We start from the raw sequence: 11,517 nt of genomic DNA on the forward strand, positions 1-11,517 counted from the left end.
GCTGCTGGGCCTTCTTGACTGCTGCGACTCGACTCCTGGGGCTCGGAGTATGTCTGTATGTCTGCAGGAAATTGTCTTTGTTTGTATGGCTGTGGAAACGGAATTTCGTTTGAGCCTCACTGAGGCTCAAATGACAATAAATGGTATTGTATTGTATTGTATTGTATTGTAAACTGGAGGTGGTGAAAGGAGGACTTAAGCCAGAAAGGGTTATTGGGAAGAAAGTGCTACTTTAAATTTAGTTGCATCTGGTTGGGTAACTGTAGTTTGGTGGAGATTATTCCATGCTTTAATTGTGCGGGGGAAGAACGAATTGCTGTACACACCTGTCTTTGTAGCTGGGATCACAAATCGGATCGAATACCCTCGTCTGTTCCTAATTGGTTTGGGTTTGGTGTAGGTCTTGTGATCTATGTCGAGCTGACCATTTAGCATTTTGTTTTTAAACTTTGATGTGGTTGTGTGTCTTGTTGCTTTTCACTTAGTGTGGCTGTCTGGTCACTCACGTTTCACCGTACCTTAACAGCTACATCTGACTATAAACGGACCTTGAAACCTCGAACATTGAAGCACAGTGAGATACAGGTACAATGAAGATCTCTGCCAGAGTGGTGATGGTTGAAAGCTTCAAGTTCAAGCAGTGGTTCTGGGTCAAGCAGAGATTCACCGCTCCTGTGACAGAGCCAGGCAAAACCCCACAGCATCCTGGTTCAGAGTCCACTGTGGGGCCAGTCTGGTCGTTGTTGGGACTTTGTTGGGATAAGGGTCTCACACCGACACTTCGCTCTTCTCCAGCCTCGGGAGGGAGAAAAAGCATGAGATGGCGTGATCCGGCCCCGTACCCGCGTGATCCTCTCTGACCAGCGGGTGCCCGTGGAGCAGCCCGAGTCTGCTGGATCCCTAGGTGGGCTTCCATGAACTGCCCCAGAGTCCAGCTGAGCTTCGACCATAAGCCTGCACTACAAGCCTCTCCCACTAGGTGGGGATGGTGCTACACGTGGCTGCGCAAGAACTTCCAACCTGCTTAGATCATTTATCATTGAGAACAACACTTAGAAGAAGGGTCTCGACCCAAAACATCACCCACTCCTTCTCTCCAGAGATGCTGCCTGACCCGCTGAGTTACTCCAGCATTTTGTGTCTTACTTGGTTGTAAACCAGCAGCTGCAGTTACTTCATGCACTTAGAAACGGCCCTTCAGCCCACCACACCCCTGCTGCCCTTTATGCAAATCGACACTTTCTTCCCCACTGTTATCAGGATCTGCATGGTCCTTCCATAAGCTCGGGCACTGTCCGATTCACCACTACCTCCCCCCCCCCCCCACGCACGCACGCACATACACGAACACACGCACATACACACACACACACACACACACACACACACACGCGTACACACACACACACACACACACACGAGTACACACACGCGCGTACACACACACACGCGCACACACGCATACACACACACACGCGTACACACACACACACACTCACGCGTACACACACACACGCGTACACACACACGCGTACGCACACATACACACACGTGTACACACACACACACACGCGTACACACACACACACACACATGCGTACACACACACACACGCGTACACACACACACACAAACACACACACACACATGCACACACACATACACACACACGCGTACACACACACACTCAAGCACGCGCACGCACACACACACACACGCGCACACACACATGCACACGCACACATGCACACGCACACATGCACACACACACATGCACAATCACACATACACTCATACACACACGCACACACACCCATGCACGCACACATACACACACACACACACGCACACACACACACATACCCATAGACACATACACACACACGCACGCACACAGACACACACACACACGCATACACACGCACACACATGCAGGCAGGTGGGACTAGTGTAGATGGCCCATATCCCTCCAAACCTTTCATGTTCATCAGTTATTGGATCAGAATTAGGCCATTCAGCCCATCAAGTCTCCTCTGCCATTCAATCATGGCTGATCTATCTCTCCCTCTCAACCCTATTCTCTCTGACACACGTATTAATCAAAAATCTATCTATCGCTGCTTTAAAAACATCCATTGACTCGGCCTCCACCGACGTCTGTGGCAATGAATTCCACAGATTCACCGCCCTCTGGCTAAAGAGATTCCTCCTCATATACCTTTCTAAATGTACACCCTTTTCTTCTGAGGCTGTGGCATCTGGTCCTAGACTCTCCCACTAGTGGAAACATCCTCTCCACATCCACTCTATCTGGGCCTTTCCTATTCATGGTGCTGTCGAAATGCTTCTTAAACGTTGCGATAGTCCTTGCCTCAACTACCTCCGCCGGCAGCTCGTTCCCCCGTCCCCCCTCGTCCAGACAAGCTCACAAGTTATAGGAGTAGAATTAGCCAATTCGGCCCATCGGGTCTACTCCGCCACTCTGCCTTCAGATTGAAGAAGGGTCTCGACCCGAATGCGACCCATTCCTTCTCTCCAGAGATGCTGCCTGTCCCGTTGAGTTACTCCAGCGTTTTGTGTCTATCTTCCACTCTCTGCCTTTGTAGTGGACAGTGATGGAGTGGGGACATCCATTAACTCTGCTCACCATCGTCAGTGAATGTGTCCCCAGGGTGACTTACAGCCTCCATGTATTTATCAGATGGCAGGAGAATTTGTTTGCAAGTACGTCTGACTCATATTTCTCCCACTTATGCACTGCGCCCAACACCAGTTTATGAAGTAATGATATCAGGATGATTTGTGCTGCCAATCTGTAGCTGCAGTGGTGCTGCATCATCAGGCCGCTCTGTGACAGCTCACATGCAGCGACATCTCTATGGCCACCGATCCCTGGCCTGGCCTCTCACCGTGCTGTGGCACTGTGTGTGTGTGTGTGCGTGTGTGCGTGTGTGTGTGTGTGTGTGTGTGGAGGCCTAGTGGTGGCCAACACTGGAGGCAGGGGGTATACGCACACACACACACGGACACACACACGGACACACACACACACACACGCACGCACACACACACACACCAACACTGGAGGCAGAGGGTATACGCACACACACACATGGACACACACACACACGGACACACATACACACGCACGCACACGCACACATACACACACGCACACATACACACGCGCGCACACACACACACAGGCACACACACACGCACATGCACAATCGCACACATACATAAATATACACACATGCACACACACGCACATACATGCACACACACGCACACACATGCACACGCACACATACACGCGCACACACACACGCGCACACATACACGCACACATACACGCACACACACACGCGCGCACACACACATATCACACACGCACATGCACACAAGCACACGCACGCACACACGCTCACACACACGCGCGCACACACATATCACACACGCACATGCACACACGCACGCACGCTCACACACACACGCGCACATGCATGCACACACATGTACATGCATGCACACGCGCACACACATACGCACACAGGCACATGCACATGCACAATCGCACACATGCACACATACATAGATATACACACACGCACACACATGCACACACATGCGCGCACACACATGCACACGCACACATACACGCGCACACACACACGCGCGCACACACATGCGCGCACACACACACGCGTGCACACACATATCACACATGCACACGCACACACACACGCTCACACACACACGCATGCATGCACACACAGGCACATGCACACACACATGCACAATCGCACACATGCACACATACATAGATATACACACATGCACACACATGCACACGCACATACACGCGCGCACACACACACGCGCGCACACACATATCACACATGCACACACGCACACGTGCACACACACACATATCACACATGCACACACACACGCACACACACACGCGCGCGCACCCGCACGCACACACGTGCACACACACGCACGTGTACACACGCACACACAACGCACACGCACACACAACGCACACGCACACACAACGCACACACACGCACGCACACACATGCACACACGCACACACATGCACATGCACGCACACACACACGCAAGCACGTGTACACACACACACACGCACGTGTACACACGCTCACACACACATACACACATGCACACACACGCACACACACGCACACACATGCACACACACGCACACATACACATTCACACAGCACCTGAGGTGAGGATTGAACCGGGGTCCCAGGCGCTGTGAGGTAGGGGCTCTACCAGCTTTGCCACCGTGCTGTTGTTACTTTAAGGCAGTGCTGCGTAACCTTGTACATCCGTGCTGGAGTGAGGGGCTTCCTTCCTCTGTGGGCCTGCTCCACTGGCAGCGAGCGATCGTGATTGGGATTGAGTGCTTCCTGCTGCCCTGGGCGTCGGGCCAGGAATTTCCTACCTGTCACAGGCCCGTGTCACACTGAGGACATCTCCTTTTGCACGTTAATATCCCGGTGGCACAGACTCATTTATCTTGATCTGTTTCAGACTTTATTCGTGCCCAGCTTCACGTATCCAGTGCTGCGGCTCCTTCTGTGTAGGAAGGAACTGCAGATGCTGGTTTAAACTGAAGGTAAGACACAAAATACTGGAGTAACTCAGCGGGTCAGGCAGCAACTCTGGAGAGAAGGAACGGGTGACATTTTGGGATCGAGACCCTCGAGAGGTGGGGGCAGGACAAAACCTGGCAAGTGATGGGTGGAGAAACAATGAACTGCAGGTGCTGCTTTACAAAAATAAAGACACAAAGTGCTGGAGTAACTCAGCGGGTCAGGCAGCATCTCTGGAGAACATGGATAAGTGACGTTTCAGGTTGGGACCCTTCTTCAGACTTGGAGAATATTGGAAAAGGGACAAGATGTCACAGTTTAAGGATAAGGGGGAAATCCTTTAGGACCGAGATGAGGAAAACATTTTTCACACAGAGAGTGGTGAATCTCTGGAACTCTCTGCCACAGAAGATAGTTGAGGCCAGTTCATTGGCTATATTTAAGAGGGAGTTAGATGTGGCCCTTGTGGCTAAAGGGATCAGGGGGTATGGAGAGAAGGCAGGTACAGGATACTGAGTTGGATGATCAGCCATGATCATAGTGAATAGCAGGCTCGAAGGGTCGAATGGCCTACTCCTGCACCTATTTTCTATGTTTCTATGAGGGTGGTCCAAAGCCTGGCAGTGATGAATGGATACAATGGACATAGCTATGAACATTGAAGTCTGCAATTTTAAGTATTACCCCCGTTTCCCTACCCCACCCCAAACAGAGTGTAAAAACACACACCTCTAGTTCCTTCCCAGCTGTTATCAGGCAACTATCCTGAGAGCGCTCCCATCTACCTCATTGGAGACCCTCCCACTATCTTTAATCGGACTTTACTGGACTTTATCTTGCACTAAATGTCATTCCCTTTATCCTGTATCTGGGCACTCGATTGTAATCATGCATTTTTTTTCCGCTGACAGGATATGCCCACTCACTGCTCTCACATCGGGCACCTCAACCCCCACACATACAGTGGAACATGTCACCCTCAATCCCCTGGGTTACTGCAGAGGAGGCTGCTCACTTCTCATTGATTAATTGATTGGTTGATTGATCTATTTATTTATTCATCGACCGATCGACCGATTTATTTATTTATTTATTGATCGACCGATCGATCTATTTATTTATTTATTTATTTATTTATTGATTGATTGATCTATTTATTTATCTATTTATTTATTTATTTATTTATTTATTTATTGATCGACTGACTGATATATCCATTTATTTATTTATTGATTGGCCAGTCTATCCATCTATTTATTTATTGACCGGTTGATCGACTCATTTATTTATTAATTTATTTATTTATTGATTGGTCGATTGATTGATTGATCGATTGATGGATCGATTGATCGGTTGGTCAAGATGTGGACTCTTATACATCGGCGAGACCAAACGTAGACTGGGCGATCGTCTCGCTGAACACCTTCGCTCAGTCCACCTGGAACCACCTGATCTCCCGGCTGCCAAACACTTTAATTTCCCTTCCCAATCCCACACTGACCTTTCTGGCCTGGTCCTCCTCCACTACCAGAGTGAAGCTAATGGCAAATTGGAGGAACAGCACCTCATATTTCGCTTGGGCAAAGCTTACAGCCCAGTATTCCTGCTCCTTTTGCTATCTCCTTGCTGAAACAGGAGCAAAGCTGCAGCAACGCACTAACCACTTGCCCCTGTACTTGGCGAGGATTGTCCATGTTTTCCTGGTGCTGTGTGTGTCTATGTATTGCACACACCTCTGTCACAAGGGCAAGTGTAGGTGTCTTCCCAGCAGTAATTGAAGTGCTTTCACTTCATTGAGAATTACAGCCATCAATAATACCATTAGTAATGTCTGAACAAGCCTGTAAATCCAGTCTCTAATGCAGAGGTGGACAGCTGGGAAGACAATACTCATCTTGAATTGACTTTCTGATGTCCCACGATCTGGTGTTTTCAAAGGTTGCAAAGGACTTTTGTCTCATGTACCGATTACCATCCAGTGATAAGTGAATTACCGTACAGACATACGAAAGAAAAGAAAAAAAATCAAGAACAAACTATGAACGTTTAGTTCATAGATACAGCGTGTAAACAGGCCCTTCGGCCCATCGAGTCCACACCGACCATCGATCACCCGTTTACACAGGGCCAATTAACCTACGTGGGCGGAAACCGGAGCACCCGGAGAAAACCCACGTGGTCACAACTCCACACACAGACAGCACCCGAGGTCAGGATCGAACCTGGGTTCTCTGGCTCTGTGAGGCAGCAACTCTACCGCTGCGCCACTGTGCTGTTCTCAAGTCAATTCAAGAGAGTTTATTGTCATGTGTCCCAGATAGGACAATGACATTCTTGCTTGCTGCAGCACAACAGAATATAGTAAGCATCAATACAGAACAGATCAGTGTGTCCATATAGCATAAACCATATATATACACGTAAATAAACAGATAAAGTACATCAGAGTTTTGTTTGATGGTGAGTTTAATAGTCTGATGGTTGTGGGGAAGTAGCTATTCCTGAACCTGGATGTACCAGACTTCAGGCTCCTGTACCTTCTACCTGAAGGCAGCGGAGAGATGAGTGCGTGGCCAGGATGGTGTGGGTCTTTGATGATGCTGCCAGCCTTTTTGAGGCAGCGACTCCAGAGAGAATGGGGGGTGCAGAACAAGGGGTGAACACTGCCAGGTCCATCACGGGTACTGCCATCCCCACTGCTGAAGGGATCTACAGGACGTGTTGGTCAAGAAGGCAACCAATGTCATCAAAGACCACATGCTCTCAACTCACTGGTAACAGAGAAACCTAGACAATAGGTGCAGGAGTAGGCCATACGGCCCTTCGGGCCAGCACCGCCATTCAATATGATCATGGCTGATCATCTATATTCTGTACCCCGTTCCTGTTTTCTCCCCTTATCCTTTGATTCCCTCAGCCCCAATCTATCTAATTATGTACTGACACAACTGAAGGTACAGGTGAAGGTCTGAGAAGCTCCTGGTTCAAGAACAGCTTCAGCCCATCAAGGATCAGACTCCAGAACCACAATATACTTGAGACTTGCTATAATTAGTTCTCTAACACCTGCCAGAGGCAGTGGTGGAGGCAGATATGATCGTGGCGTCTACGAGATTTATGGATATGCAGGGAATAGATGGATATGGGTCTTGGCATCATGTTCGGCACAGACATTGTGGGCCGAAGGGCCTGTTCCCGTGCTGTGCTGTTCTACATTCTTAGAACCAAGTCCCTGCATCGACTGATCTGGCCGATGTCACAGGTGTGGTCCTACACGAGTCTCACCCCGGGCACTCCTTCTTCTCCCCTCTCCCATCAGGCAAGAGGTACAGAAGTGTGAAAACGCACACCTCCAGATTCAGGGGCAGTTTCTTCCCAGCTGTTATCAGGCAACTGAACCATCCTCTCATTAACTAGAGAATGGTCCTGACCTCCCATCGACCTCAAAAGAGATCCTCGGACTATCTTTAATCGGACTTTTCTGGATTTTATCTTGCATTCAATGTTATTCCCTTTATCCTGTATCTGTACACTGTGGACGGCTCGATTGTAATCATGTGTTGTCTTTCTGCTGAGTGGTTAGCAAGTAGTGGCCTGTTTCCGCGCTGTATCTCTAAACTAAACTAAACTAAACAATGTGTTGGAAGGAACTGCAGATGCTGGTTTACACCGAAAATAGACACAAAATGCTGGAGTAACTCAGCAGGACAGGCAGCATCTCTTGAGAGAAGCTCTTAGGGCTCAGGGAATCATGGAATATGGGGAAAAGGCTGGGGTGGGGTACTGATTTTGGACGATCAGCCATGATCATATTGAATGGCGGTGCAGGCTCGAAGGGCCGAATGGCCTACTCCTGCAGCTACTTTCTTTGTTTCTATGTTTCTATGAATTGGGGGGCGTTTCGAGACTAGACCCTTCTTCAGTCTCCTGAGGAAGGGTCTCGACCCAATACATCACCCATTGCTTCTCTCCAGAGATGCTGCCTGTCCCGCTGAGTTACTCCAACGTTTTGTGTCTGTCCATCAGAAGATGAACGGTTCTCACGGCGAACCTTTTTACAATGACGGGGAAACAAAATACACACATTGATTTTTTTAAACTGAAAGGAAAGATTATTTTAAGAACAAAAAGGTGGTCTGGGACAAGGTTAAAGAGCCAGTGGCAGCTGGTGCAATTGATTTTGAGGCCTAGTTGGGTTGTAAATAAGATGTAAACTTGCTGTGAAGGCACTTTCCACTGGAAGAATAATTCCACACTCTAGTGTGTTGCATTATCATCTGTAATTAGCCTCTGGGTAACCCGGCAGAACGACTAAAGCATCAAGGAAAGCAACCAGTAAATATGAAGAATGTCGTCGTAAATATAGTCGCCCGCGAGTCAGCTCGTTTACAGTGTAGTTGCCAGTCAGTGGAGGGAGAGGTTGCAGCCCCTGTTCGACTATCTGAAGGGGCCGCTCCTCAAGTTTGGGCAGCATTTTAGCCCCACGCTCCTGATATTTGGGCACCTGTATTGTATTGTATTGTATTCAAATTTATTGTCATTGTCTCAGTTAGAGACAACGAAATGAATTTCCCTTACAGGCAGTATCATAAAAATAAAAATAAATAAATAATAATAAATAATAAAACATATTAAAAATAAAATAGAATTAAAAAAAAAAAGCACAAACAGTGAAAGTCCACGACACAACATAACACAGTGGCACCAAGGTGAGGAAGGCACCATAGTCCAGCCAGCCTCCACTCCGTTCTTCCCAGATGTTCACTCGTGGTCGAGGCCTTCCTAGCACCCGCAGTCGCCGCCCTGGGTGGCCCGATGTTCAGGCCCTCACGCCGGGCTGGTACAGAGGGGGGAGGGTCAGGAGGGGGGGATATCCCTGACGGACTGTTCCTGGGCCTGGCCAAGATGGCCGTTCGTGGGTCCAGGCAGCTCTAGGGTCGGCTGCCTGCCCCTTTTCCAGGCCCACGTCCGTGCACGCGTGTCCCTGGAGAGGGAACATACACGCGGTGTCCACGGGGACTCTGGGGGCCGTCCGTGAACGCTGGTCTCCGCGGGAGGCCGAGTATAACTGATGAGGATGACGTTATTTTTAAATTGGTGACTGCTGTTTTGTAAACTGCCACAAATGCGGTTTTGATCATGTTCCCCTTTTGTATATTTGTGTTTTTTATTCTGAATAAAAGTATTTGTATAATTTAAAAAATAATTGAGTGGAGGTAGCGCTGATTTAGTTTAGTTTGGAGAGAGATACAGCATGGAAACAGGCCCTTCGGCCCATCGAGTCCGTGCCAACCAGCGTCCCCCACACACTAACACTATCCTACACGCACTAGTGACGATTTTTACATCACCAAGCCAATTAACCTACAAACCTGTACGTCTTGGAGAAGACCCATGCAGGTCACGGGGGGAACGCACAAACTCCGTACAGACAGCACCCGTAGTCGGGATCGAACCTGGGCGCTCAGGCACTGCAAGCGCTGTAAGGGCCCCGTCCCACTTAGGCGACTCATGAGGTGACTGCCAGGGACTAATTTTAATGGAATTCACCTACGACTCCTGGCGACAACCTATGACAACCTATGACAGCAAAAATTGTCGCCACATGTTGAAGGTTTTGCTGCAGTCGCCCAAAAAAATCACCCAAGTGTGACAGGCCCATCAGGCAGCAACTCTACTGCAGCACCAACGTGGCCGCAACGTGCGGTGAACGGCCTTAGATAAACGTCGCCCCCGGCCAGTCCCACATCTCATTGAGAGGGGTTCATGTTCATCGGTGATCGGAGCAGAATTAGGCCATTCGGCCCATCATGTCTACTACGCCATTCAATCATGGCTGATCTATCTCTCCCTTCTAACCCCATTCTCCTGCCTTCTCCCCGTAACATTTGACACCCGCACTAATTCAGCGGTGCTGGATTATGTCCACCCAACTCCCTGTTATAAAAACATAAAAAATAGGTGCAGGAGGAGGCCTTCGAGCCAGCACCGCCATTAATTGTGATCATGGCTGATCGTCCCCTATCAACAACCCGTGCCTGCCTTCGCCCCATATCCCTTGACTCCACTAGCCCCTAGAGCTCTATCTAACTCTCTCTTAAATCTTGGCCTCTCTTGGCCTCCACTGTTGGTAGCTCGTGTAGAATCTATACCCACTGATCCCCCAGCTCCATGTTCCTGACCCCAACCACTCGCCTCCCGAACTCACTGATCTTCCGGCCACTTTCTCTTCTTTTGCCAACACCCTAATTCCTCGGGTCCGTGACCTGACCCCTTCCCCAGTGGGTCCTGACCACAACTAGAGAGGTCCTGAGCTACGATCTGCCTCATTGGAGACCCTCGGACTATGTTCGGTCGGCGTTTACTGGACTTTATCTTGCACTAAACGTTATCCAACTTTATCATGTATCAGCACACTGTCGACGGCTCGATTGTGATCAGGCGTTGTCTTTCCGTGGTCAGGATAGCTCGTTCTGCAACAAAACCTTTTCACTGTACCTCGGTACACGTGACAATAAACTGAACTCAACTCCACTGGCACGTGGTGAGGTTGTGGGTGTGATCCTGGGTCAGAAATCAAACGTTTTTAACTAACTTAAACTAACATTTGTTGGACAAAAGTGCTGGAGAAACTCAGCGGGTGCAGCAGCATCTATGGAGCGAAGGAAATAGCCAACGTTTCGGGCCGAAACCCAGAAGGGTTTCGGCCCGAAACGTTGCCTATTTCCTGCAAACTCCACACACACAGAAGTTGTCAGGCTTCTGAACGGTCCTTCCATAAGCGAGGGTGCTGTCCGATTCACCTCTACCCCATTGCGGACATTGGACATTGTCTCTGGAACTGGTGCGCTACAATGCTGAGAACTATATTCTCCACTCTGTATCTTCC

The 11,517-nt window shown here is 49.2% G+C and overlaps 1 long non-coding RNA gene across 1 annotated transcript; it reads right to left on the reverse strand.

Annotated features, from left to right (window-relative positions):
* Positions 1-8,002: 8,002 nt before the first annotated feature.
* On the reverse strand, positions 8,003-11,132 carry LOC116967396. The gene is made up of 3 exons (XR_004410212.1): positions 10,922-11,132; positions 10,871-10,873; positions 8,003-8,033 (listed from the first exon to the last, which is right to left on the reverse strand). It is a non-coding gene; the product is annotated as an uncharacterized LOC116967396 (long non-coding RNA).
* Between the last annotated feature and the right edge of the window lie 385 nt (positions 11,133-11,517).

Source organism: Amblyraja radiata, chromosome 39 (assembly GCF_010909765.2).
Source record: "Amblyraja radiata isolate CabotCenter1 chromosome 39, sAmbRad1.1.pri, whole genome shotgun sequence".
NCBI lineage: Eukaryota > Metazoa > Chordata > Chondrichthyes > Rajiformes > Rajidae > Amblyraja > Amblyraja radiata.